This window comes from Lepidochelys olivacea, assembly GCF_965140295.1.
Source record: "Lepidochelys olivacea isolate rLepOli2 genome assembly, chromosome: 9".
In the NCBI taxonomy this organism is placed as follows: domain Eukaryota; kingdom Metazoa; phylum Chordata; order Testudines; family Cheloniidae; genus Lepidochelys; species Lepidochelys olivacea.
In genome coordinates this window covers 76779478-76791719 of record NC_140419.1, presented here as the reverse complement: position 1 = coordinate 76791719, position 12242 = coordinate 76779478, and the positions used below count along the sequence as shown (strand labels likewise).

The 12242-nt window shown below is 40.2% G+C and overlaps 1 pseudogene across 1 annotated transcript; it reads left to right on the top strand.

Moving 5' to 3' along the window:
• The first annotated feature begins 1834 nt into the window (after window positions 1–1834).
• On the top strand, window positions 1835–11658 carry LOC311526637 (putative P2Y purinoceptor 10 pseudogene; annotated as a pseudogene). Its single transcript, XR_014714717.1, has 2 exons — window positions 1835–1998; window positions 10025–11658. The product of XR_014714717.1 is annotated as a putative P2Y purinoceptor 10 pseudogene (transcript).
• The last annotated feature ends 584 nt before the right edge of the window (window positions 11659–12242 follow it).

The following is a 12242-nucleotide window of genomic DNA, read 5'->3' as shown; positions in this document are numbered from 1 at the left end:
TTGTGGACATTTTAGGGAATGAGTGCGCCATTTCTTTGCTGAAACAGCCACTTTGAAGCAAATACTGGAGAAGATGCACAGAAAACAAATTTTGAATTTGTAAACCTGATCACTGTTTTCCCAACACTGAGATTCGAAGCTTCCAGTCAGTGCAGGAAGCTCATGACTTTGCTGACTCTTATTCATATACAGATTTAATTGAAGTGATTAACAAGCAGGAATAATTCAGGACTCCATAGATCTGTCTATGAGTTTTAAAATATAAGCACTTAGGGCCGAACCATGGACCTGCACAAAGCTCTTGTCACCATAGAGCTTTTCCCTTGTGCAGGCTGCAGAAAGCAAGTTCACACTTGGGGCTGCCTCTTCCCCCACTTGGAGGTTTGGGCTAGTGGATCCATGTAGTTGCAAATGTACAGGCTACATTCCCACTTCATCTAGACAACTCTTCCCCCGACAGCTATTTTCTACTGCCCCAGAGAGATCCACCATGAAGCACCGCTTCATGGGCCATGGAGGACTGGACCCAATAATGCCTGTTCACTGTAGCTGTTACCTTCCCCTGCACAGAGGAATCATGGTGGAACCACTGCTTTAAGGATTTTGTGTGTTCAAATGCATTGGGATCAGGATTTGCCCCACAGCAATTGCCAGAGGATTTAAGCAACAAATTATTGTAGATTATACCTTTCCCTCTTCTCCTTCCATCTTGGTACCCCAGTGTGCATCTGCTTGTTTTGAGTGACCCACCCAACAGGATATAGCAAGGGAAAGAATATATTTCAATTTGGTCAGCATCTATACTAAGAACTGGGAGCACTATGCCAGCTCTACAGTGCTGCCATGTTATCTCTGCAGATGCTGGGACATGATATGTGATGTACATCGTCATATCACAACATTCAGCAGGAAACAATGCAACTGATAGTAACTCATATTGCAATGTACACATGCCATTTTCTGACAACCCAGAAAGTAATATGTCATCACCTCTGCATGCAGTACCATGCTTAAGGAAAGGATATCTTATACACACATGGAAAAGGAATTGAATGAGGCAGAGAAGAGAAAGCTATATCTGGAATACACAACACTGGACATTACATGCCTGTATAAGATGAGAGTACTTTTAGAACATTCAAGCTATAAACCATCATATATTTTGGATATGGAAGCTAAACCAAAATTTCACACTTTTCACTCATTTTGAAATACTTAGATCTATATAAAGAAAAGGAGTACTTGTGGAACTCCCCCTCCCCCCGCCGCCCTCCTGCTGGTAACAGCTCACTTTAAGTGATCACTCTGGTTACAGTGTGTATGGTAAACCCATTGTTTCATGTTCTCTACGTATATAAATCGCCCCACTGTATTTTCCACTGAATGCATCCGATGAAGTGAGCTGTAGCTCACAAAAGCTTATGCTCAAATAAATTTGTTAGTCTCTAAGGTGCCACAAGTACTCCTTTTCTTTTTGCGAATACAGACTAACACGGCTGCTACTCTTAGATCTATATATTTTTCAGTTATATTTTAGTATTTGCTCACGAGCCAGATTTTTGTGTGTGCACAGTTTTAACAAACAGAAGGAGTCTACAATGACAAAACGTCACAGGCAAAAGTAAAGTATAGCTCGACTGAGGGCATGCATAGAACATAGCAGAAACTCCAATTTTGTGCAAAATTAAAGCCTGAGTTGCATCAGAATAATATCATCTGAATTATTTTACTGTCAGGAGCTGAAAACACGTTAGATGGCTAAATGAAAAAAAATACAGGATTTCCTGTTATTCAGTCACTGCATCAGTCTGCAGATGTCAGTGGATTTCGGAGCACTAGGACAAGAGGGTGAAAATTCTCTCTCCGTCTGAGAAGTTTTTAAAAATATCTCTATCGTTGGAATCTACAGCATAAACAGTAGTTAATAAAAACCATTTTGCTTTTTCTCTACCCTTCGCTGTGGATATTTCCTTCTTGAAGAATGGAAGTTAGAATGAGGTAAGATTTATTTTTGCTGCACATTTCCTTTTGTAAATCCAAGCCCTAACAATATTCAGCAATACCATCATATGCTTTTTTCAAGAGAAACTTCAAACAAATACTTGTACTGGTAGGCTGTCCTCAGCAGCCTTTGATAGAAGAGCAATTTGTTGTTTTATTTCTGAGTGGGTGGGTAAGTAGAAAGCAATGCACTGTGATAGAAAGACTGTATGAGAAAACAGCTGAAATGTGTTCTACAGAAAATATTATGTTGATTGATAGGATATTACAACAGATCATTCAGTTCTGTTTCACATATTCTTTCAGTTGCATGTGTTAAAAAGCTAATGATAATTACTATTTAAACAAAAGCTGTAGAAAGTCTCATCTACTTAAATCAGAAACTCTAGAAAACTATTTTAAGTCATCAAGTGGATTTTTATTAAAAAGATGCATTTCCCCACCCCTGCCATATTTGACTATAATTCTAAAGATGAACCTTTGCCATAAAGTTCAAATTCAGGTTTGGAACTGAGTTTCCCCAAAGTTTGGGGTTGTTTGGATCTGGAATTAGGGCTACCCCTATATAATTCATAAACAAACAAATAATAATAAAAATGAAAAGACGACATTTTTACTGTCTCTTTGAATTTGGAAATTCTAAGCACAATACCACAGAAATGTAGGACTGGGTGGGGCACACAGTGAGTCAGAGTAATGATAATTCCGGCAATTTCCATTGATGCCTACTGTAATAAAGACCATTATAAGTACATAGCAGAAAGTTAGAGTGCTGATATATTAGTGCTTCTTTGCATTTATGTGTATTTTAATTATTGGCTTAACCTGCTAATTGAGCACATGGCTACTCTGTATAACCCATGTTGCTATCACCTTTACCTACATCCTCCCTCCCCATTCATTGTAATGATGCCATTTTTTGTTTCCAGTCTTCAGTTACCCTGTAAACCCTTCACAACAGGAACAGATTGTTAGTATGCATTTATATAGCATCTAGTATAATGGTACCTTGAACCTGCTTGAGACCTCTAGGCACTACTGCAATAACAATACCAAAATGGAAAATATATTTAAATGATTAAAAGCTACAACACATTAATATTTTTCCAAGGTCTTAGAAAATATTACTGGGTCATAACATCACTGTCTTTACCCAGGTGTAGATGAGGGCAGCACTCAGAAAGAGTCAAAGGGGCCAGAGACAGAAGGGCAAGAGAGAAAATTCACCAGAGGTTCACCTGTGAACACACACAAAATAAAAATCACTTATTTCAGGGAGTATTTTATTGAAGAGAACTGGATTTAATCCAAATTGACAGCAGCTTGTCAACAGGTTCTAGCTGCATTCATTCCATATGTGTGTTACAACTAATAGACTACAAAACAAAAAACCAAGTACAAGCCAGCCAGAGTAGCACATATGTTTTCCCCACATTCGAGTCTGGTCAGCACAATCTCTTTGTTTCTTTTTTTAACGTCTTGAGGCCAAAAAAATCTCAGCTGCATTTAATTAGCTCCTGGCTGGTTCCTGAGCTGCCTCTAAGCCCTTGATGCAAATTTTCCCCCAAGCCCGATGTCATTGGTTAGCTTGGCAGGGCCTCCTTATGAGGACAACATGGAGGTCAGGTGTGTTAGGATTTGGGGGCCTCCCCAAGAAGCACCAAAAAGTCTGTACACCCTTTCACAGAAAGCCACACCCAAAATGATACTATAGGACATCATACTAGCCTCAAAGGAAGTGGGGCCTTCAAAAAGTGTAAAGTTAGATACGAATATCTGATTTCTCCGTGAACCACCTAGCAATTTCCCCTCCATATCTTCCTCAGAAATACAGGGCCAAGGCTTCACAATTACTTGCCGTCAGGCAGAGAAATGGCTTCCCTGGATTCAAAAAGCAGTTTTTACCAGTACAACAAGGGTTTAATTAACATTAATTGAGTCTTCAGACAGCCTTCATGCCTGGTGTGAGATGGAGTTAATTAGTTCATCAATATTGAACTCTGTCTTGGGAAGACCACTACCCAGAAAGACACTACATTTCATGTGTCCATCAGGGAGTTGGGGATGGTGGAGACTTTTAAAGAGGACAGTTGAGCCCTAGAGCTCAAGGGGCCTGATACTGACTTCACCTGCTGTAAATCAGAAGTAAAGTAATGATACGGTACTGACAGTAGCCAGGAAAAGGTGCTAGCAATTTATGACTGTTCACTTGTCTGTTTGGAATAAGGTTTAATTTAGTGTATTTATCAATTTTTAATGTAAAAAAAATATGCCCAATTACACATGTACCTAGTTAAAGATTGAAATACAGCCTCCCGTACAAAAAATGCAAAGCCAGCCCAAACACATTCTCAGGTGCGAGGTTGAGAAAAGAGATGGACATGCCAAGTCACTGAACATTGGCTCTGCTGGACAACTTGGAAAGTGAATTCCACAGTTAAGGGCCTCCACTGACTATGCCCTGATAGCAGGCCCTGTAGGGTTACATTTTGAGCGTTTGCTTGAGTGCCCTAGATCCTCCCTCTGGCCAGTGCCATACTGCTCGCTGTTCCAGACTCACCGCCTGCCCCACTCACCCTTCTTGGAAGTGAGCAGTCCTGAAAACAAGGAACAAGATGGATGTGGCTATAGAGGGGACTGGTGAGATAAGCCAGTAACCTTGGTGACAGCAAATACCTCAAGTGCTCTGAGACCATTAACAGCAACAGCCCCAAGCATAAGGGGTCACCTTCCTCATAGCTTTTGTGGGGTCACCACCCTCATAGCTACTGCCAGCACAGACCCCGTGGCAGGATCCGTGAGGAATAAAAGAAGTAGACGACCAATAGCCTAATGCAGACAAGCACATCAAGGACAGCTTAACCCATGCAGTCTCCACTGAGGAGCTTCAGCAGCAATTACTTTGTTCACTATCAGAACCATTCACATGAAGCTACACACAGCTTTTCCAAGGACATCTGTTCTGTATATTTTAAAATATACATTTTTGATTTTGAAAAACACAAGCACGCTAGCCCACACTAACATCTACTTTGCCAAAGTTAATGGTCAAAACCTGACCTACTTTCCCCACATGAGCAAAGTTCATGTATATTTATCTACATGAGCATTTTTTTCTTTCAATCTTGAACATGCTTTAGTGCATTTTTGAAAGAATGCCAGGAGAGAAGAGTAAACTCTCGAAAATTGGAAAGTGGAATCAGTAGGAACTTCAAAAAATGATGACAAATACTTTGACAGTGTTTTTTGTTGTGAAAAGAAAAGGAGTACTTGTGGCACCTTAGAGACTAACCAATTTATTTGAGCATAAGTTTTCGTGAGCTACAGCTCACTTCATCAGATGCATGTGGTTGTTTATTAATACTGTAAAGCCCTGTTGTCATAGCTCCAGGCAACATGATATTGGCGCCCTTGTTAAGTATAGTCAGCATTACTTCCTCTTAACTACATTGGTCACCCTTAGAAACTTGCCAGTTTTGCTTCAGATAATGGTTACGTTCGCATTTGCAGTAATATCTAAATTTCCCTATGCTTATTTTAAGGAATCAGCAAAATTCTGCAGAGATTGGAGTAAAGTTACTCTGGGTTATGTTCTCAGAAGTGCAAAGTACCCACAACTACAGCTGAAGATAATGGAAGCTGTGGATATTTAGAACCTCTGGAAAAAAAAAATGAGGCCCTTAGTCACCCCAGGCGAAAAACTCTCCAGTATTTAAAGCTGAGCCCAGTATTCGGGGCAGAGATTAAAGATAATCTAAGCATGGCCCAAAAACCCTGAACAAATATTTTGCCCCAGTTTTTAATAAGAGTAATGAGAAGCTTAGGGGCAGCAGCAGGGTAGGTAATGGAAGGAAGGATATGGAAGTAGAAATTACCCCATCTATATGGAGTCAAACTCAAAAATCTTCATGGGACCAAATTGGAGGGTACAGATAATCTCCATCCAGGAATATTAAAGGAACTGGCACATGCAATTGCAAACCCAATAGAAAGGATTTTTAATAGATCTATAAACTCGGGGTCATACCCTATGACTGGAAAATTGCTAATAAAGTACCTATTTTTAAGAAAGTGAACAAAGAGATCCAAAAAACTACAGGCCCATTAATTTGACATCATTTGTATGCACAGGCTTGGAACAAATTTTGAAAGAGAAAGTATTTAAAGACAGAGTTAATTGATAATTGGAAAAAAATACAACATGGTTTTACAAAAGGTAGATCGTGCCAGACTAACTTGATTTTTTTTTTTGAGATGATAACGGATATTTTAGACAAAGAAAATGCAGTGGATCTAATCTACCTGGATTTCAGTAAGGCATTTCATACAGTTCCACATGGGAAATTATTAGTTTCATTGGAGAAGATGGGGATTAATATAAGAGCTGAAAGGTGGGTAAGGAGCTGGTTAAAGGGGAGTCTACAATGGGTCATATGAAAGATTAACTGTAATGCTGTTACTAGTGCAGTTCCTCAGGGATCAGTCTTGGGACCAATCTTATTTAACTTTTTCATTCATGACCTTGGCACAACAAGTAGGAGTGTGCTAATAAAATTTGCAGATGACAAAAAGTTGGGAGGTATTGCCAACGTGGAGGAGGACCAGAATATCATACAAGAAGATCTGGGCAACCTTGAAAACTGGAGTAATAGAAATGGGATGACATATAATAGTACAAAGTACAAGGGCACACATTTAGGGACTAACAGTACATTTTTTTGCTGTAAACTGGGGATGTATCAGCTGGAAAAGACACAGGAGGAGAAAGACCTGGGCATATTGGTTGATCACAGGATGACTATCAACATGATACGGCTGTGAAAAAAAGAGCTAATACAATCCTAGGATATATCAGGCAAGGTATTTCCAGAAGAGATAAGGAAGTGTTATTGCCATTATACAAGACACTGGTGAGACCTCATCAGGAATACTGTCTCTCATGTTTAAGAAAGATTAATTCAAACTTGAACAGGTACAGAGAAGGGCTGTTAGGATAATCAGAGGAATGGAAACTCTACCTTCTGAGAGGCGACTCAGGCAGCTTGGCTTGTTTAGCCTAACCAAACAAAGGCTGAGGAGAGAGATGATTGGTCTCTATAAATACATCAGAGAGATAAATACCAGGGAGGGAAAGAAGTTATTTAAGTTAAGCACCAATGTTGACACAAGAACAAATGGATATAAACCAGTCCTCAATAAGTTTAGGCATGAAATTAGACAAAGGTTTCCAATCATCAGAGGAGTGAAGTTCTGGAACAGCCTTCCAAGGGGAATGGTAGGGGCAAAAACCTGACCGAGCTTGATAAGTTTATGGAGCTGATGGTGTGATGGGACTGCCTACAATGGAGTGTGGCCCATCTGCAACTACTAATAGCAAAAATCCCTAATAGCTGGAGATGGGGCACTAGACGGGGAGGGCTCTGAGTTACTACAGAGAATTCTCTCCCAGGTGTCTGGCTGCTGGATCTTGCCCACATGCTCAGAGTGCAACTGATTGCTATATTTAGGGTTGGGAAGGAATTTCCCCCCGGCTCAGATTAGCAGAAACCCTGTTCTTTCCCCCCAGGTTTCTCTGCAGCATGGGGCACGGGTCACTTGCTGGTTTAAACTAGCAAGTAAATGATGGATTCTCTGTAATGAGAGGTCTTTAAATCTTGATATGAGGACTTCAGTAACTCAGCCAGAGGTTATGGGTCTATTCCATGAGTGGGTGGGCGAGGTTCTGTGGCTTGCAATGTGCATGAGGTCAGATTAGATGATCACAATGGTCCTTTCTGGCCTTAAAGTCTATGAGTCTGTGAGTAAAAGGTAAGGGCATCATACTGCAAACACTACTAAACGTAGGCTGGTATTGTCAGGAGGGCTCAGAACACACAACTGGGGCCAGAGTTCTCAGTTCCTATTTAGAAATCAAAATTTGTGGCTAGAACTTCAGAAGAGCTCAGCATGTGCATGGGGGGTGCTGAGCTCTTCTGAAAATCGTGCTCCTGGATCCAGAGCTCCTTTGAAAATTTCTCAGTGGGAGCTCCTGGGTCCAGAGCTCCTTTGAAAATTTGATCCCAACTGTGGGTTCTGAGCTCTTGGAAATCTGACCAGGAGCTTTTTAGAAAATTCTAGCCAGGGGGCTTACAAGTGTGAGCAGTCTTATTGACAGCAAAATCATGTCTTCATTCATTACACATTGTCATCAATGCCAGTCTGATTTTCAAGCACTATGATAAAGATTTTGCAAGATCAGGCCCTGATTTCATGTCTACACTTACCTCCGGAGCAAGTGATCCAGCAGGGGTCGATTTATCGTGTCTAGTGAAGACACGATAAATCGACTGCCAAGCGCTCTCCCGTGGACTCCAGTACTCCACCGGAGTGAGAGGCACAGGTGGAGTTGATGGGGGACTTTCAGCAGTCGACTTACCTCAGTGAAGACACTGAGGTAAGTAGATCTAAGTATGTCGACTTCAGCTACGTTATTCACGTAGCTGAAGTTGTGTAACTCAGATCGCTCCCCCCTTCCCTCCCCCGCCAGTGTAGACCCAGGCCTTAGAGAGAAGCAAAAGAGACATTAACTCGAATCCAGCTGTGACACCTTGTGGTCAGTTTAAAAATTTTATTCACAGCATTTGGTGCTAGGGTGAAAATTACATGGTTTAATCTTAAATGATAATGTTAGCTGTGCGTCATTTTATAACCTGCTGCATGAGCAGTAATCCCTTTGCCTAAGAAAATGTTTCCCCAAAAAGGTACTCAGGAAGGGTGAAATTCATCACAGTAAAGAAGGCCTGCACAAGTACCTCTGCACCATTTAAGCCCTCAATGTTGGGCATATGTGGCACATAGAGATTTGTGCAGGTGCATATGGGTGAATGTCACCCAAATTGGGAGAACTTCTAGGGTAATTGAATAGAGATATTTTTCCCATCATGTCTGGAATGGTTAGATGTTATTTTCTGTTATTACAAAACAATGACTGCATTATGCTATGTGTGTAGTAATGCATTTCCAATACCGACATAGAAACTGACGCACATTTGGTTAGATATTAGTTTATATATCTAGTCCTAAATATGGAGCCAGAGCTCTGATGGATCTGTCTGCTCCTTTCCATCACAGACCTCCTCCACAGTCTGCTGTCTGCTAGCCTTGTCCCTTATTTAAGCTATTTATTGTGTTACTTATGGTAATCTAATACAAGACCTCTATGCCGGTTGTTAAAGATGCTCAGACAGTCTCAGTTAATTCAAAACTATATTTATTTAATCTCTTGTTGGAGACGTCTGTAGGTCTGCACGAGGGCACTGATTCGATAGGCATTTGAATACAGTGTGTAATGAATGAAGTCAAATGTTATGGAGAACCTAGAGATCTGAAGAGTAGCCTGGCAGCTGGCAACAAGCTGATTAATAGCGTCACTGTGGTATTAGGACACTGTCAGAGTAGGTTTACATTCTGGATGGAATTCCATAGGACTACCTCAAGTCAAGGCTGGGTGGATGATGAACTGGATCAGCACATCTAAGAGATGGCCCAGTTCTTTATCCTTCCTAGTCAACCTGCACAACTTTCTGATCAGTGCTGGCTGGCTATGGGACCCTGGCAGAGTTGGGTTTCTGGATAGCTTGTGTGTCTATACCCAAATCCCAGAAGACTTTGGGCTGCTGAATGACTGGAACTGATGAGTGAATAGGACCCAAGGTTGCAGATGTTCCAGAAACAGCTACTCATGTTGGGTTGGCTACAGAGTCATCCCATTGATAACTGTATTGGGAGCTTGTTCAAGTGACAAAATCTCTTTTATGGCCCTACTACTGATGGTAAAAGCATCCTCTTTGCTTGTCATTTTAATCTCAGTTTCTGTAATGGAGTGAAAAACAAAGCTTTTCTTTACATTCCTTCCTTTTCAATAGGTATTTACTATGTGTAAGGTCTCATTTAAATGTATTTGTCTGAATTAGAAAATACAAACATCAATATTAATAAACACTGAACAGTTTTTGCCTTTACTGTCTTTGTTTTTACTCTACAGAAATCTTTCTTCCATCCCATCATCTCCTAAATGAATGTGCAGATACATTCAAGATGCCGAAAAACAGATCTTCAGGAAACTGCACCGATCCTCATATGGGATTTCAATCCTCCCTATACGCAACCACTTACACCATAATATTCATACCTGGTCTTCTGGCAAACAGTGTTGCATTATGGGTTTTATGTCGCTTCATCAGTAAGAAAAACAAAGCTGTTATTTTTATGATTAATTTGGCTGTAGCTGATCTTGCTCATGTTCTCTCGTTACCGCTACGAATATATTATTATATAAACCATATGTGGCCTTTTGGGAGTTTCCTATGCCAGTTATGTTTCTACCTGAAGTATCTCAACATGTACGCAAGCATTTGTTTCCTTACCTGCATAAGTATTCAAAGGTACCTTTTCCTCCTCCATCCATTCAAAGCAAAAGACTGGAAGTGTAGGTATGATGTCACCATTAGTGCTGTTGTGTGGATCATTGTTGGGGTTGCTTGCTCACCAGTTCCAATCCTGAGAAGTCCTACCTTATCCAACAATACAAACACCTGCTTTGCAGATCTTGAAGTGAAGCAAATGACTATGGGAGCTTCTATTACTTCGGTAACAATAGCTGAATTATTAGGGTTTGTGGTCCCCCTAGTTATTATTGCATATTGCACTTGGAAAATGAGACAATCTCTACAGGAATGTCAAGTGCCCTTGCAACAGAGAAGTGAGAAAGAGAAAGCTTTACGGATGATTCTGATGTGTGCAGCTGTATTCTTCATATGTTTTACACCATATCATATAAACTTTCCTTTATTTATGATGGTGAAACAGAATGTTATTACAAACTGCTCCATACGTAGAAGTACTCTTCATTTCCATCCAGTTTCTTTATGTCTTGCAAGTTTGAACTGTTGTCTGGATCCAATCCTCTACTACTTTATCACATCAGAGTTTCAGAACAAATTATTGCGATGTAGTGGCTTTGCCCTCAGGAGTTGTCTCATGGACAAAGAGAGTGACTCATCTTTCCAAGATAACAGCGATGATATTACAACACAAAAGCCCTTTTCACATTTTAAATTTCGGTCTCTTCCAAAACTCTGGTCAAATAAATACATGGAAACTCCTCCAACTGAACCAGAGGGGCTTTTACTACAATAAACCTTTTGAAACTCAAGACAGTTTGTTCTACATAGGTGCAGTCCAAAGCTCATATGGAGAGCACATGAAGCCCAGAAATATGTACTGAATAATGTCCCTGGCCATTATGTCCAAGGTATCCAGCACAGAAAGACATTTTAACTTTTTTTTTTTTAATGTCATTCATCCCAATCACTACAACCTCCCCATGCAAAATTCTCTCACACTTCTTGGGTCACCTGTTACATCCCATAATTTATCTTCCTTAAAAAGACACTCCTAGCAGCTGATCTATGTATTGAAATACCATTGACCATCACGGGAATTCCAGCCACTGAACAGTTACAAAACAGCTACAACCTACAGTCCCCCGCTCCTGCAGGCCATTTCGACCTTGACGCTGATGCAGCTATGAAAATGTACCTCATGGTTATGTCTCTGCTTTTAGACAATCCTTGCCCTAAAGAACTCTTACCCAAGGTACATTTAGAATATCTGGTATATCTGTGAATACATTTTTAAATCATTAAATTAATGTTTTCTATTGAAAATAGTAGCATGGTTTGCGTCTTGATTAACACAATTGTTTCCATGTATTCCGACAGAAATGGAATAATTTCTGATAAGATAAAATGTTTGACATTCTTGAAAATCCTATTAATGTTCTGGGTTGTTGGGAAGGTTTCCATTTTTGCTTGAATTAATAGCAAAAATACAACCTTCCAAATGACAATTTATTCAGGAACAAGAGTGAATTAAACTTCAACTTAAACACTAAGTCCAAAAAATTCTAAGCTGCAGAAGCTCTAGAAAATTATAGATACTAGGCTGCACTTGTTCAGCAGAGAGGTCAGTTTATTGAGAAATTTAAAAAAAAATGCTTTCAAGCAACTCTGCTCTTCAGAAGGATTCACCATGAACTACTCAAGCCTTGTCTAGACTAGGGAAAAAAGATTGTTTTTTTAACCCCCACTGAGTTAGCTCATTTAAGATAGTTAAGTCCATTAAAAGCCCCAGTTAATGTCACTGTAGGCACAGCTTAAAACCTTTAGCTCAGTTTTGGCAAGCTATGTCTTAGGCTATGT